Below are 16,361 nucleotides of genomic sequence, written 5' to 3'. Positions count from 1 at the left end.
CAGGAGGCCCATGATGGACATGTCATCTAAAGAATGGGAGGGGGAGTGGAAATGGTTTGCGACTGGGAGGTGCAGTTGTTTATTGCGAACCGAGCGGAGGTGTTCTGCAAAGCGGTCCCCAAGCCTCCGCTTGGTTTCCCCAATGTAGAGGAAGACACACCGGGTACAGTGGACGCAGTATACCACATTGGCAGATGTGCAGGTGAACCTCTGCTTAATGTGGAAAGTCATCTTGGGGCCTGGGATAGGGGTGAGGGAGGAGGTGTGGGGGCAAGTGTAGCATTTCCTGCGGTTGCAGGGGAAGGTGCCGGGTGTGGTGGGGTTGGAGGGCAGTGTGGAGCGAACAAGGGAGTCACGGAGAGAGTGCTCTCTCCGGAAAGCAGACAGGCGTGGGGATGGAAAAATGTCTTGGGTGGTGGGGTCGGATTGTAGATGGCGGAAGTGTCGGAGGATGATGCGTTGTATCCGGAGGTTGGTGGGGTGGTGTGTGAGAACGAGGGGAATCCTCTTTGGGCGGTTGTGGCGGGGGCGGGGTGCGAGGGATGTGTTGCGGGAAATGCGGGAGACGCGGTCAAGGGCGTTCTCGACCACTGTGGGAGGAAAGTTGCGGTCCTTGAAGAACTTGGACATCTGGGATGTGCGGGAGTGGAATGCCTCATCGTAGGAGCAGATGCGGCGGAGGCAGAGGAATTGGGAATAGGGGAGGTGCATCTGTCACAGTCAATCACTTGAGTTGATCATTAAGAGTTAATCAAACACGACAATGAGCAACTGGAGACAAATAGAAAATTTCTGTTCAATGCAAAAACAGCCTGTTTTGGCTCAAAGAACTGTACTGACCTTGGAGGTGGGGGGTGGGGGGGGGGGGAATCCTGGGACGATTCTTTCGTGCAGTTAAGATACAGCCACCTGGGGATGTTTTTCAATTTGTTCTCTGCACAGTGGATTGTTTGTAAAAGTACTGAAAGTACCGGGGAATGATGACATGGCACATAACCAGAAAAGTGGATGAGAAACTTTATACCAATCATTGGATTCTTCCCATTGGCCTGGGATTCATGAGAGCGGGTCAACTGAATTTGAGATACAGCTTCAAATACCAGTCATTGCTAAGTCCCCCAGGTGAAGACAAAGCAGTGAGACTCATCAGTTTGCATATTTATGAAGTAGTTTAAACTAATAGACTCATTCATTCAGAGATAATAGGAACTGCAGGTGTTGGAGAATCCAAGATAACAAGGTGTGGAGCTGGATGAACATAGCAGGCCGAGCAGCAACTTAGGACCAGGAAAGCTGATGTTTCAGGCTTAGTCTAGACTCATTCATTTGTTTGTATATGTGTTCAGCTGATTAAGCTAATAAATTTTCTATGTATCGAAATATGCATCTTCTTGCATTCATTTTGGTCAGCCCTTCAAGAAAACATTAGATACTTTTCGTCTAACAATACAAGAGGCAGGAGGGAATAAAAGCCAACTTGAGCATAGAATGGTAGTGGGAGGGGTGAGGGAGGTAAATGTTGAATGATAAATATCAGTTTGAAGTGGTTGGAGGAGGGCGAGGGAATGTAGTTATTTTTCAAGGGGTAGGGAGGTTAAGAGGGAGAAGATGTCAGTGTTATCGAGGTAGATTCGGCCATATGAAATGCTCACCTGGATAGCCATTGCAGTCACAATAGGCTACATGGCCCTCTTCCACACTGTGATTCTGTGAAATGAGACATGAAGAGTGTCTCTGTTAAAGAGTCGGCTTTTGTAAGCAGTGAAGTTCCTGAATAAATTGGTTAAAATGTCAACCAATGTGACGAGCACAAGTAATGCAACTGTTTAATAAGTTTACTACCCAAGAAAACAGATGCCTGTGATTACAGTCAAAATATATTGGTATAAAAATCTCAAAGTTGTGAAGTCTGAAATGGATTAAACAAAATCAAAATTAACCTCCCACTCCAATTTAAGTTTTTAAATATTCTAGAGATAAACGTGTAGTGACTGGAACGAAGTCAGCCAGTTGAATATTACAGAATATGAATTCCCTGATTGGGGCTGTTAACCTGCTGTAATCATGGAGCTCTGGCTGACAGTTAAAAAATGGGAGTGTCAGGGGTGCTATTCACTCTAGGAGCTGGCTCTGTGCTAGCTGGGTTAGTGTCATGCACTGTGCACGTGTAAATAGAAAGTGACTTGGTGGCGGGATACCAGCCTTCGTGGAATTATTCCCATATGAATACCAATTCACTAAAAAACTAAGGACATTTCTGTGTCATGGATTTTTAAGCTTCTTCTTTATTTTGTCATTGTTTTCTTTGCAGGACTACCGAATGAATGTTCTATTACCTGTGGCTTAAAATTACAAAGCCCATTTTGTTTTCATAGCCGCAGCTGGTTAAATCAGGACCGTTTTTGATATATCAGGTTTTTTAAAGCTGTCAGTCCATTTTTGTGAACTTTTGTTTTTGATTCTAATTGGTTTCTGAGTCAAGCCTCTCGCCAGCAGAACAAGGACATGTTCTTTCACAAGCTCAAGCAATGTCTCTCTTATGAATCACATCAAAAGCAATTGTAACAAGATGGCGTTTTTGTGTGTACTCTTCGAATGTTCATTCTATCATTCAACAACATACTATCAGCAATGGAACATTTTGCTTTCTTATTTATCCTAAATTCTCAAAGATTTCTATTCCGACAAAATTATGCTTCAAGGGAAATCATGAAGAAGAAATCTTTTCTCACGGGTAATATCAACAAGAAGGATTCCTCTTACCAAACCAATTCCCAATCCATTGCATAAGTTCGCAGACAATATTTAGCTATTGATTATAGGCAAAGAAAGTAATTCGTCAGCACATGCACAACCACATAATTCCCTGGCTATCTGTCATCCAGCAGCAGTTATTCAGCCAAAATCTGTGCACCGGTTCTCAGTTTGATTCAGATGGGATCACTCTACTCCGGACCTCATTACAATCTTGGTCCAAACATAAACAAAAGAGCTGATTTCCACAGCTGCTCTGAAATGTTCACCAAGGCTATATTTGACGCAATGTTATCAAGCAGTGCCAGTAAAGCTGAAGTTAATGAGAATGACAGGGAAAACTCTGCACTGGTTAGAATAATGCTTCATTCAAAAGAGGGTGATTGTTATTATTGAACGACTATCACTTCTGCCTCAGGACATTACTGTAGAGTTCCTCAGGGTAATGTCCTAATTCCAACCATTTTATTGGCTTTTATAATCTTCCCTCCAATGTGAAATCAAAAGTGGCTTGTTACTCAATGATTGCAGGGTTCAGTCCTATTCACAACTTCTCAGATGATGTGACACTCCATGCCATATGGGCATCATCCTGCTTGCATTTCTAAGTAGCAAATAACAGTTGCATCACACAGTGCCAGGTATTGATAAGCTCCAGTAAGTGGGAAACAGCCATCTAACCTTGACATTGAATGGCTATATCACTGTTTTTAACCACTAACTACATCCTGCAAATTACCACCAGCCAGAATTTTAATTGGGTCAGCAGGTTAGAGACCGAAGATTCTACAATGAGGAATTCACTTGCTGATTCCTCAAAGCCTGTGTGTTATTAAAAGACACGAGTGAGGAGGGTGATGGAATAGTCTCCACTTGTCTGGGTGAGTGCAGCACCCACAACACTCAAGAAGCTCAACACCATCCAGGGGAAAGTGTGCATTTGACTGACACCTTATCAACCATTTTAAAACATTCATTTCCTCCAGCAGTGGTGGCAGCTTACACTATACACAAGATGCACTATGGAATTTGAGAAGGTTTCTTCAAAAGCACCTTCCAAACCCACAACATCTTTTCTTGAATGACAATGGAGAAGGGACATGGGATTACAACAACATGCATGTTCCCCACTCAATCACACACCATCCTTCCTTCAAACCATATCAGTTCCTTCACCATGAATACACAAAATCCCTCCATAACAACACCATGAATAGTACCCATATTAACCATTGTAGCAATTCAAGAAAGCAATTCATCACCACTTCTCAATGGAAATGAGTGAAAGGAAATTAATATTAGCCTTGCAAATGACACCCACATTTTATGAACATTACAAAAGCAATTTTTCAAAGATGATCAGACCTTTAGTTAATTCGTAGATTATAGAAAAGCGAAAGCTAATTTGTTTACTATGAAGCATGCAAATGGTCTAGTCACAAAATAGGCAGAGGACATTTCCAGTTAGTCTCCCAAAGACAGTTTCATCAATTGAGGCACATAATATACTATCAATATGAAAACTGGAAATCTGAAAAAAAAGCAGAAATTACTGCCAAAAGCTAATGGTTAGTCAGTATCTGACCTAAAAGTAGACCAGTCAGTCTTACGTCTGTGGTCAGCAAGGTTTTGGAAAGAATTCTGAGGGATAGAATTTATGACTATTTGGAAAAGCATAGCGTGATTAAAGGGAGTCAGCATGGCTTTGTGAGGGGCAGGTCATGCCTTACAAATCCTATTGAGTTCTTTAAGGAAGTCACGAGACAGGTTGATGAGGGTCGAACAGTGGATGTAGTGCACATGGACTTCAGCAAGGCATTTGATAAGGTTCCCCACGGGAGGCTCATTCATAAGTCAGGAGGTATGGGATACGGGGTGATTTGGCAGTCTGGATTCAGAATTGGTTGACTGACAGGAGGCAGAGAGTGGTTGTAGATGGTAAATATTCTGCCTGGAGGTCAGTGCTGAGTGGTGTCCCGCAGGGCTCTGTTCTTGGGCCTCTGCTCTTTGTAGTTTTTATAAATGACTTGGATGAGGAGGTTGAGGGGCGGGTTAGTATGTTTGCTGATGACACAAAGGTTGGATGTGCCGTTGATAGTATCAAGGGCTATTGCAGGCTTCAGCGAGACATCGACAGAATGCAGAGCTGGGCTGAGAAATGGCAGATGGAGTTCAACCTGGATAAATGCGAAGTGATGCATTTTGGAAGGTCGAACTTAAATGCTGAATATAGGATTAAAGGCAGGATTCTTGGCAGTGTGGAGGAACAGCGGGATCTTGGTTCTCAAGTGCATAGCTCCCTCAAAGTTGCCACCCAAGTGGATAAGGTTGTTAAGAAAGCATACGGTGTTTTGGCTTTCATTAACAGGGGAATCGAGTTTAAGAGCCGCAAGGTTATGCTGCAGCTCTACAAAACCCTGGTGAGACCACACTTGGAATACTGTGTCCAGTTCTGGTCGCCATATTATCGGAAAGATGTGGAGGCTTTGGAGAGGGTGCAAAGGAGGTTTACCGGGATGCTGCCTGGACTGGAGGGCTTGTCTTACGAGGAGGGGTTGACTGAGCTCAGACTTTTCTCTCTGGAGAGAAGGAGGAAGAGAGGTGACCTGATTGAGATGTACAAGGTAATGAGAGGCATGGAAAGAGTCGCTAGCCAGAGACTTTTCCCCAGGGCAGGATTGACTGCCACGAGGAGTCATAGTTTTAAGGTGTTAGGAGGAAGGTATAGAGGAGACATCAAAGGGAAGTTCTTCACCCAGAGAGTTGTGAGCGCATGGAATAGTTTGCCAGTGGTATTCATGGAAGCGGAGTCATTAGTGACATTTAAGCGACTGCTGGATATGCACATGGACAGCAGTGAATTGAGGGGAAATGTAGATTAGGTTATTTTATTTTTAGGTTAGGATTATTCCACGGCACAACATCGTGGGCCGAAGGGCCTGTACTGTGCTGTACTTTTCTGTGTTCTATGTTCTATGTTCTACAAAATATTGTATTGAACAGAGCTTAATATGAAAGCTAAAACCTATTGTTCCGGCATCAACCATTTTACGGCTTTCCACTAAATTGTCTCTGCAGTATTATCTGGTGCTAGCTTTGAAGTTGTTTTTACTGTGAACATAACCTCAAAAGATCCTTGCATTCTATATGTAGGAGAGACTTTATACCATCAATAAGGGATACATTGGAACACAAAGTGCAAATTTACCAGTTGGTGTCTACTCAAATATTCTAATCTCCCAAAACAGTAGCTTTGAATTAAGTATGGATCATTCAGTTTTTAATATACCTGCACTAGTTTTTTAAAGCTTTTTCTTTTAAGGACAGAGACAACAAGGTGTGGAGCTGGATGAACACAGCAGGTTAAGCAGCATCAAAGGAGCAGGAAGACTGATGTTTTGGGCCTAGACACTTCTTCAGAAAGGGGGGATGGGAAGGGGGTTGTGAAATAAACAGGGAGGGGGAGAGGCAGATAGAAGATGGATAGAGGAGAAGATAGGTGGAGAGGAGAAAGACAGGCCAAACAGGCGGGGATGGAGCCAGTTGAGGTGAGTGTAGGTGGGGAGTTAGGGTTGAAATAAGTTAGTCCAGGGAGGACAGGCAGGTCAAGGGGGCGGGATGAGGTTGGTTGGTAGGAGATGGGGGTGGGGCTTGAGGTGGGAGAAGGGGATAGGTGGGAGGTAGGACAGGTTAGGGAGGCGGGGACGAGCTGGGCAGGTTTTGGGATGCAATGCGGGGAGGGGAGCTTTTGAAGCTTGTGAAGTCCACATTGATACCATTTGGCTGCAGTTTTCCCAAGGGGAATATGAGTTGCTGTTCCTGCAACCTTCAGGTGGCGACATTGTGGCACTGCAGGAGGCCCAGGACGGACATGTCGTCTGAGCAATGGGAGGGGGAGTTGAAATGGTTCGCGGCTAGGAGCTGCAGTTGTTTATTGCAAACCGAGCGTAGGTGTTCTGCAAAGTGGTCACCAAGCCTCCGCTTGGTTTCCCCAATGTAGAGGAAGCCACAATGGGAACAGCGGATGCAGTATACCACATTAGCAGATATGCAGGTGAACATTTGCTTGATGTGAAGAGACTTCTTGGGGTCTGGGATGGGGGTGAGGGGGGAGGTGTAGCACTTCCTATGGTTACATGGAAAAGTGTCGGGTGTAGTGGGGCTGCAGAGGAGTGTGCAGTGGACAAGGGAGTCAGGGAGACTGTAGTCCCTCCAGAAAGCAGATAAGGGTCGGGCGGGAAAAATGTCTTTGGTGGTGGGGTCGGATTGCAGTTGGCAGAAGTGTCAGAGGATGATGCTTTGAATCTGGAGGTTGTTGGGGTGGTACGTGAGGATGAGGGGGATTCTTACTGCGGGGAGGGGGTGTGAGGGATGAGTTGTGGGAAATGCAACGGACACGATTAATGGCGTTTTCGAGCATTGTGGAGGGGAAGTTGCAGTCCTTGGAAAACAAGAACATCGGGGATGTCCAGGAGTTGAATGCCTCATCCTGGGAGCAGATGTGGTGGAGGCAAAGGAATTGGGAATAGGGATGGCACTTTTGCAGGAAGGTGGGTGAAGGAGGTGTATTCTAGGTAGCTGTGAGAGTCGGTGGGCTTGAAATGGATGTTGGTTTCTAGGTGGTTGCCAGAGATGGAGACAGAGAGGTCCAGGAAGGAGAGAGAGGTATTAGAGATGGTTCAGGTGAACTTAAGGTTGGGGTAGAAGGTGTTGGTGAAGTGAATGAACTGTTCGAGCTCCTCGTGGGAGCACGAGGCAGCGCCGATACAGTTGTCACTGTAACAGAGGAAGAGGTGGGGTTTAGAGCCAGTGTAGCTACAGAAGAGGGGCTGTTCCACATAACCTACAAAAAGGCAGGCATAGCTTGGGCCCATGTGGGTATCCATGGCCACCCCCTTTGTCTGTAGGAAGCGGGAGGAATTGAAAGAGAAGTTGTTGAGGGTGAGGTCAAGTTCGGATAAGTGGATGAGGGTATCAGTGGAGGGGGGCTGGTCAGGCCTACGGGACAGGAAGAAGCGGACAGCCTTTAGGCCATCTGTACGGGGAATGCAGGTGTATAGGGGCTGGACGTCCAAGGACAGTTGTATTTATCAATCATTGTTATGTTGAAGGTCACTGAACATACTAAAAGATAGTTTAGTTACATGAGTTTTGAATTCACTCACAGGATGTGAGGAAGCACTCGCTCTGCCAATATTTGTGGCCATCCCTAATTTCCCTTGAAAGATAGTGGCAGTCCATTTGGTACTGTTACACACATATTGCTGTTAAGAAGGGAGTTCTAAGATTTCGACACAGTGACAGAAAGGGAACAGAGATACAATTGCACGGCAGGATGGCGTATGGTTCGGAGATGTTACCACGTATTCACCACTCACCTCCTTCTAGGGAGAGAATGTTCTTACATTCTATTTTGCAATGCACAATCATAAAATCATGAGAAAACAGAAAGAGGCCACTGAGCTCATTCAGCCCATTCCAACTGTCTGCAAGAACAATGTAGCTGATCTCACTGCCCAGTAACCCTGCAAAACTTTTCAAACTGCCTTCACCGTTTTGGACAAAACAGCCCCTCAAGACCATAACTACTTCCTGTGTATAATGTCTGCCTTTTATTCTTTTGTTAATCACTTTAAGTCTGTGTCTGTATTCTTTGATTTTTGACTCTCTGCCAATGGCAAGAGTTTCTTCCTGCCCAGACTCATCACAGTTTTGAATCAAAACATGGCAATAATAGACACAAATATTTCTATATTTATTTGTTCCAATCTGTAAAATAGCTACTAATTTAAAATCAATACTATTCCTTTTTAAGTAAGTTTAAAATGGAAGACAGGAAATAACCGCCTGCAGACTAACTGTGTTCTTCCAAGTATACTTTTTATGTACAACAAATTGAAAAAAATAATGTTATTTTCGGTCATTGTCAAACAAATAAATGTGAAATACTGTTACTTCTTTCCTGCATATTCCTGGTTAAATAAGATTAAAGCCTTAAAAGTAAAACATTTAATGATGGTATTAGAAGAAATGAAAATGTTAGATTTGTAATTTTCCTGAAGTATTGTGAAAAACGCATTTGTTAATCTCTATTTTTATTAAATTTTTAATGTTAGAAATTTCAAATGCACCATTAACCTACAATATTCCCCAATCCCATTATTAAGAACACATCAATAATATCCATGAATTAATACTCTTTTCTTTAAAAGCAATATTCACGCATAACTTTCATACACAGTACTTCACACTTAAGCACATTACACCGCCGTATCACACTCACGTCTTCCAACTTGAACAATGCCAGCTACTAAATCATGACAAAATCACCCACATGCATCACATGAAACTCACTGATAAATCTCCTTTTCTATTGCAGAATGAGGTGCTGAATAACCAGAGGTAGCAGAGACAAAAGGAACCGAAAGGGACAGGCACATCTAAACATCCTAACCCCATAGCATTCATTGTTGATTCTGTAGTCAATGAATCATGACCAATGATCATGGCCAGTAGTCAATGAAACCATCAAAGATGATAAAACTTTCTCAGTATCAATCTTCTTCACATGCCACAATCACTTCTCAATTTGTATGCTGTAGATTTTGTAAGCCTGCACCTCTTACTAAATCTCTCACTTTACACCATGATTCTATCTTTGTGTCTTTTAACTTTCAAATAGTCAAAAGGTGCAACTTAATCAAACAGTGGAGGCACTGGAAGAGAGGAATGACAAAGAGATGCAATCACTTGATTTCCGGTGCAGCTACCAGCACAAACATTGATGTGGCATGACTCTTGAACAACAGTGTACAGACATGATCTGCACATGGTGTGACATGAGACACAAGTAGTCAGCAGTCAGAGGACAGGAACAATAAAGGTGATGGTCAGTGATAGATCAAATGCACCATGTGTGGTACTGTTGAAGACTGAAGAATTCGAGGTGCTCTTGCCCCTCTTCCTCATTCTCCTGTTTTTCAGCTGCTCAAGTAACAGCTCATGGTAAGGGCTATGTCCTCACGTTGATGGTAAAGTAGGGCATCTTGCAGTAGACCACCAGCTATCCAGTGCTGTGTGCTGCAGGGTTCCTCCAGGGTGGTTCAAGCAGTGGAACAGCTGTTTAGGCAGACCAATCGTCTTCCAGATCACATTTCTTGAGGAAGGATGGTAATAGCATGGCAAGCTGCCCACATGTAAGTGGTTACAAACCAGAGCTTGGGCCAGCCTGAGATTTATGTTGGTGATTCAACCGCATCTGGTACGTGTCTGTTGCCAAGGTAACATGCATCAACTTCCATTACATGCTGCATTTGATCAGACATTGACTCATTAGTGAAGGAACATTTTATCTTTTGATTCCCTACATGGCAAAATTGGCATCCAGTGCTGACCCAACAATCTGAGTGTGATCAATGATGCCCTGCACTATGCACAAACTCCAGCGTTGTGTCTACTTGCCTGATCCAGGCAGGGAGAGATGAAATGTATTTAGCTCTCTTTCAGTACAGAGCTTCAGTAATGTCCATAAGACAATAATCAAAAGCAATCTGTGACATATTGTCAATACCTCCAACTCCAGCCTGGAAAGAGCCAGACACACAAAAGTTCACAGGCATTGTCACTTTCGTGACAAATTGCAATACTGTCCTTTCCCAACTCTGAGGTTGCATTTACAGTTGTAATTGTAGTTGTAATAGATTTCAGTAGGAACAGTCAAAGAGTTATCATAGAATCACTACAGTGCAGAAACAGACCCTTCGGCCCAACAAGTCCACACCGACCCTGAGAGCATCCCACCCAGACCCATCCTCCTATACCCCACCTAAGCTACACATTCCTGAATGCTACAGGCAATTTAGCATGGCCAGTCCACCTAGCCTGCATATCTTTGGACTGTGGGAGGAAATTGGAATACCCGGAGTAAACCCACGCATACACGGGGAGAACGTGCAAACCCCACACAGACAGTTGCCCAAGGGTGGAAATCAACCTGAGTCCCTGGTGCTGTGAAGCAGCAATGGTAACCAGTGAGCGATAAAGCACAGAATCAGACCTGTTGGTCTAACTCATCCATATAACTGTCACAATTGTACCTGCTTCCACCACCTCCTCTAGCAGCTCATTCCACACACATGCCATGCTTTGCATGAAAAAGGTTGTCCCTCAGGTCCCTCTTAAATCCCCTCTTACCTTAAACCTACGTCCTTCAGTTCTGGGCTCCCCCCAAACCTGGGAAAAAGACCTTGACTATTCATCTTATCCATGTCCATCATGTTTACTGAAACACAGAGGTGTCTCATTATTCCCTATTAAGGTCATGGTAGAAGAGTTGACAACTCCGAAAAGTCTCCTTCCCCACTCAGTATTTTATCCTAGTCTGCATAACCTCTGTTCATTCTCCACATTATCCTGTAACTTGTAGGGTAAGACTTTAATGCTGCACCATATTTAGGACTGACTGTCCTGATGTTAGGCTTTTGCGAGAACCAAAGTCTCGAATTGCCTGCCACATCACTGTCTGGAGACCACAATAAATTAGAACAACTATGGAAGCATCAAATGCTTCTGCGCTCATTTCAAACTGAAATAGCTGTGGGGCAATGGTTTCCCCTAGCTGCCTAATGCATGTTCAGGTATGTCTTCTAAAGTGACAGCATTGGCTGGGGTGAAGCCCCAAAATGGCAACATTGCATGGCAAATCCCTAATGATCTGCCACCCTGAATTTTCTGGTAGACAAGCTGGTCTCTGAATAATCTTTTCTGAAGAAGGGTCTAGGCCCCAAACGTCAGCCTTCCTGCTCCTCTGCTGTTGCTTGGCCTGCTGTGTTTATCCAGCTCTATATCTTGCTGTCTCTGAACATTATACATGGCTTTTAACAAAGCGTATATGTAAACATGCTCACTTGAACAAACTGCATTAACTTCACATTCCTCAGAAGCATACCCATAAGATTATTTTTGTGCAGACTCACAGGCAGGATGAATACGTTAAGGAGAATTCCCCCCATTGTTATTGCATTTACAAACTTCATTTGAGCATTTATATTACTGCACTTCTACAGCGTCTAATATTTGAGAATAAAATAGAAAATATAGCTAATTGAGTGATTAACTTTTATTCAGAGCAGAGAAATGCCCATTTTTTTAGGACCGTATTATTGTCCCTACTGGGAAATAGGATTCAGACCATGTTTAATATGGGACAATGTGAATAATTACCCTCCTTCTAGAGCTATCAGGTTTGCGCTTGTGATTTCTGGTGTTCTGCAACAAGCAGCAAAGAGCCGATGGTATCTGGATGAGCTCAAATCAACGAACGGGGTAATTTGAGGATGTTAACCTGATCTTCGCCACTTTAACGTTCACTTTTTGAAAGAAATAATCACATTAGGTTGACTCTCAGTGTAAGTTTTATTTTGAGTGGGTTAGAACAGAGATTTGAAGCTTCCCTTTTAAAATGGCACTCGGGAAGGTCATGCGCAGCAACGAAACAAAGGAAACGCCACTCAGCCCCAGACAAAATAAAATATAGACAGAAATCAGAAATTAAGCAATCAATGAGCCAATTTTTATTTGTGGTTGTGTGCATACAGAGTTACAAAGAACAACTGATTAGATAACATCTTCTAATACACTGGTGCAATTTGAATAGGTGTAATTGCCGCTTTTCTTTTTAAACTACGTGGAATTCACAGCCTTTTAATCCAGACAGTTTAGTTTTAGCCGCAACAATTTAGCTGCAGTCTGGGCAATCGAACAGTGAAACAAGATAGATTCAGAACGAAACACTGACAAGCACTTACTTCAGAAACTGCTTCTCCATGTATCTCTGAAGATTGCTTCTTAAGTATTGTATACTCACTATCATTCTGCAAGTGACAATTCAAATGCAGAATTAGTGTTTAAACTCAAAAAAGGAACTGAACTGGCCAACACCAGACCGTAACCGAATCACCGCTCGCTCCGGTGAAGATTTAACGTCAGACCAGAGCAACAAAGAGCTGGGGGGAGTGTTGATGGAGAGACTATGCGTTTCTCGTACAGCCATTCTTTGAAAAGAATGAAGTGGGTGGGAAAGCAAAATTTGTTGTAACAGTTACATTAAACGTCAATCGACAGAGGAAACATTTTAATCTCAAAAGTAAAAGGCACTAACTTCATTGTTTTTAAACTGAAGGGGACATGGGACTTGCATTTCTCAGAAAAAGCAGAAAATAGGCCAAAATAAACATTGGTATAGGCGGCACGTTACTCCGGTATTGCATTTCAGATTGGCCCTAAATTGCATGCGCTTGGAATACACATTTCGCTTACTTGTCTCCTTCCTCCTCTGAAAGCGCTGCCCAAGAAATGCAACCCTTACATCTCAATCAAGTCAGGCCTCCCAGTAGGTGCCAACAGTTTAGATAACACTGATGTTGTTACAGCTGGGACTAACCTTCTACCTTTCATCTTCCTTTCTGCAGAAATGTAGGCAGAAATCCAAACTGCACCGCCATCAGAACAGAGACTAAATTCATTTTATCCACAATGGCCTATTATAATATACTTTAACTAACAATAGGAGAAGCATTGTAGTGGGAGATACCAAGAACTGCAGGTGATGGAAGTCAGAATTGATACAGTGTGGAGATGGAGGAACACGGTAGGACAGGCAGCATCAAAGGTGCTAGGAATCGACGTTTTGGGTCGGGACCTTTCATCGGGACTGAGGAAGGGAGCTCAGAAGTGAATAGAGGGGTCTGGGACTGGGGGAAGGTAGGTGGTATGTTGATAGGTATTAGATGCAGGTTGGATCAGTGGGGATTGGTTAGTGGAAAGGGTGGGGCGGATAGTGAGAAGGGAAATGGACAGGTGGTGTCCGGTCAAGGAGGCAGGAATTAGAGGGAGGCCGGGGCTGGGGAGATTTTGAAGCTCGTGAATTCTATGTTAAGACCATTGGGTTATAAACTTAAGAGATGGAATAGAAGGTGGTGTTCCTCCAGTTTTCCTGTGGCCTCATTGTGACATTGGAGGAGGACCAGGATGGGCATGTCACCAAGGGAGTGGGAAGGAGAGTTGAAATGGCAGGCAACTGGAAGATGGTGTTGATTGGAGCATACAGAGCATACATGCTCCACGAGTCTGTTGCCAAAGTCTGTGTTTGGTATCTCCAATGTAGAGGAGACCACATCAGGAACAATGGATGCAGGAGACCAGGCTGGAAGGCATATAGGTGAATCCCAGATAACCAAGTGTGAAGCTGGATGAACACAGCAGGCCAAGCAACATCACAGGAGTCCCTGTCAGATACAGAAAGATTGTTTGGGATCTTAGACAGAGGTAATTGGGGAGGTGTAGGGGCAGGTGCAGCACTTCTTGCGATTGCAGGAAAAGGTGCCAGATGTGGTGGGGTTGATGGGGAGTGTGGAGTTGACGAGAGAGTTATGAAGAGAGCAGGCCGTACTGAAAGCTGACAGGGGTGGGGATGGGAATATCTCTTTGGTGGTGGGATCTGATTGCAGGTGGCGGACAATGATGCATTGGATACGGACATTGGTGTGGTGCTATGTGAGGACCAGGGGGACTGTACCCTTGTTGTTTGAGGGCAGAAGTGTGGGAAATGCAGGAAATGTGGTTGAGAGCATTATGAATTATGGGAGAGGGAAAATTACAGTCCTTTAAGTGGGAGGACATCTGGGATGCCTGGGAGTGGAATGTTTCATGCCATAAGCAGATGTGGTGAAGGCAGAGGAACGGGGAGTTACGGGATCATATTTTTGCAGAAGAGTGGATGAGAGGAGGTGTAGTCAATGTAGCTATGGGAGTCAGTGAAATAGACATCAGTGCTGAGCTAGTTGCCAAAGATGGAGATAAAGAGGTCCAGGAAGGGGAGAGAGGTTCTTGAATAGATTTGCAGCTCAGATGCTGTAGTTGGTTTGGTGGCCAAGCTGGTGCGTTAGTTTGCAGACGTTTGATTACCCTGCTGGATAACATCATCAGTGTAGTCTCCAATGAAGCGCTGTCATGTTGTAATGAACTGTTCGAGCTCCTCATGGGAACACAAAACAGCATCAGCAAAATCATTGATGTAGTGGAGGAAGAGGTGAGGGATGGTGCCAGTGTAACTGCAGAGGAGGGACTGTTCCACATATCCTGCAAAGAGGCAGGGCATAGCTTGGGCCCATGTGGGTGTCCATAGCCACCCCTTTGGTTTGTAGGAAATGGAAAGAATTAAAGGAAAAATTGTTGAGGATGAGGACAAGATCCATGAAGCGGATAAGACTGTCGGTGGAAGGGGTCTGGTTGGACCTATGGGAGAGGAAGAAACAGAGTCCAAGCTATATCGTTTACACTTTTAGGAGCATTGTTTCCAGCTGACCTTTATGAATGTGCTTTGTAATACAATAGTAAAGAACCAGGGTATTGCCTTGTGACCTGAATCTGATATTTGTGCTTTCCACATGTACCAATCTCTTCAAAGGAATGCTGAACTTTCTCTCACAATCAGATGGACCAATAGAATGGCCATTATGATTTGACTCGTTTCAACCATTATTATTTGATCTTATTATGATACATAATAGTAGTTTATTTTCCCGTAGTAGTTTATTTTAAGTTGCTGAGCTAAAAGCTAACTCTAACTTCAAGCAAGTTGGTGGTGGGGGAAGGGAGAACACTGTAGTGGCCATCACTAAGGAAAAGGTGCTGGGGAAGCTGGAAAGTCTAAAGGCAGACAAGTCGCCCAGACCAGATGGATTACAACTCAGGGTTCTGAAAGAGATAGCTAGGGAGATTGTCAAGACATTGATGATCTTTCAGGAATTACTGGAGTTGGGGATGTCCCAAAAGACTGGAAAATAGCCAATGTAATACTCATGTTTAAGAAGGGAGAGGGGGCGGAAAACTGAAATTCCAGACACGAGGTGAGAATGACTACCTTTCATATCATTTGACTGAGTGTGGCTTCAAGGATCTCTAGCAAAACTGTAAGAGAGGAAAACACTCTGCTAGTTGGAGTCATACCTGGCACAAAGGAATCACCTCAGCTCCACTGGTACCTTTGGCCCAACCATTTTCAGCTGCTTCATCAATGACCTATCCTCCATCAAGCTGTGATATTGAAGCTTTAGCTCAGTCCCTCATGAAGTATGACCCAAATCTCTGTCTACACATGTTTCTTAGGCAGGGTATGTTTCCTTCACTGGTGAGATTCCAAAGAAGAGCCGAAAGATATTGGTATTTTCTACGTGAGCCATATAGTGAGGCTATGGACTTGACATTGACTAAATTTCACACCGACTGTATGAACAAATGAATTGTTAAAAGCTATTATCTGAATGTTGCTGTCTGATTTGCACTTTACTTCCATATGCTTTGCAAAAACTACATTGTTGTTGGTTGCTTCACTATTGACATACATTGACTTGCACGCAGGTGCTTAAAAAAGCTTCTGCAGTTTGTATAGTAGGTGCAAAATAGACACATATCAGCTCGTGTTCTTTTCATAGTGTTGTAGAGGTTAATTACTGTCACGCACCTACTCTGATACTGAAATTAACTATTAACAATACGTGGAGGCTCATTCCTTGAAGAGATAATGATGTAAAAATTCCCCAATTTGC

The 16,361-nt window shown here is 43.7% G+C and overlaps 1 protein-coding gene across 7 annotated transcripts in view; it reads right to left on the bottom strand.

Moving 5' to 3' along the window:
* Nucleotides 1–16,361, bottom strand: part of LOC125458045 (beta-galactoside alpha-2,6-sialyltransferase 1-like) — a 142,655-nt gene that overhangs the window by 63,335 nt on the left and 62,959 nt on the right. For 3 of the 7 annotated variants that reach the window (XM_048542928.2, XM_048542930.2, XM_048542926.2), the window contains exon 1: nucleotides 12,561–12,728. The exons of 2 other annotated variants lie outside the window; for them this stretch is intronic. The gene's annotated coding sequence lies outside the window, so the exon portion shown is untranslated. Of the gene's footprint in view, nucleotides 1–1,652; nucleotides 1,708–12,560; nucleotides 12,729–13,195; nucleotides 13,214–16,361 lie in introns of those variants that run through there. 2 more of the 7 variants (XM_059651032.1, XM_059651034.1) reach the window with 2 other exon arrangements.

Source organism: Stegostoma tigrinum, chromosome 14 (assembly GCF_030684315.1).
Source record: "Stegostoma tigrinum isolate sSteTig4 chromosome 14, sSteTig4.hap1, whole genome shotgun sequence".
NCBI lineage: Eukaryota > Metazoa > Chordata > Chondrichthyes > Orectolobiformes > Stegostomatidae > Stegostoma > Stegostoma tigrinum.
Note: the sequence above shows the minus strand (reverse complement) of the source record. Positions and strands in the feature narration are given on the sequence as shown.